Here is a 646-nt window from a genome sequence, read left to right on the forward strand (position 1 = left end):
TTCTGTTTATCCTGGAATGTTTTGATTACACCATTGTATTTGATTGACAACTTTGCTGGGTAGAGGATTCTTGGTTGGCAGTTGTTGTTGTTTTTTTCAGGATTTTATATATGTCTCCCCATCGCCTTCTTGCCTGCATGGTTTCTGCTGGGAAATCTGAGCTTAGTCTGATTTGCTTGCCTTTGTATGTAACACTTCCCCTTTCCCTAACTGCTTTCAGGATTCTGTCCTTATTTTGATTTTGGAGAGCTTGATTATTATGTGTCTTGGTGTTTTTCTTTTAGGGTTTATCCTTCCTGGAGTTCGTTGAGCTTCTTGAATGCTTATCTTTTCACTTTTCAGGATGTTAGAAAAATTTTCTTCCAGAAGCTCTTCAACTATCTTCTCTATGGACTTGTGTGATTCTTCTTCCTGTTCCGGAATGCCGATAATTCTTAAATTATTCCTCTTAATGTTGTCCAACATGAATCTCAGGCCTTCTTCAGATTTTTTAATCCTTTTTTTGTGCTTGCTCTTCTATATTAGTCATGTTGAGAGATTTATCTCCCAGTTCACTAGTTCTGGCTTCTATCTCTTCAATTCTGCTCCTTTGCTGTTTCAGTGTATTGTCCATTTCTGATATTCTATTATGAATCATTTGGACATC

This window comes from Chrysochloris asiatica, unplaced genomic scaffold (assembly GCF_000296735.1).
Source record: "Chrysochloris asiatica unplaced genomic scaffold, ChrAsi1.0 scaffold00128, whole genome shotgun sequence".
NCBI lineage: Eukaryota > Metazoa > Chordata > Mammalia > Afrosoricida > Chrysochloridae > Chrysochloris > Chrysochloris asiatica.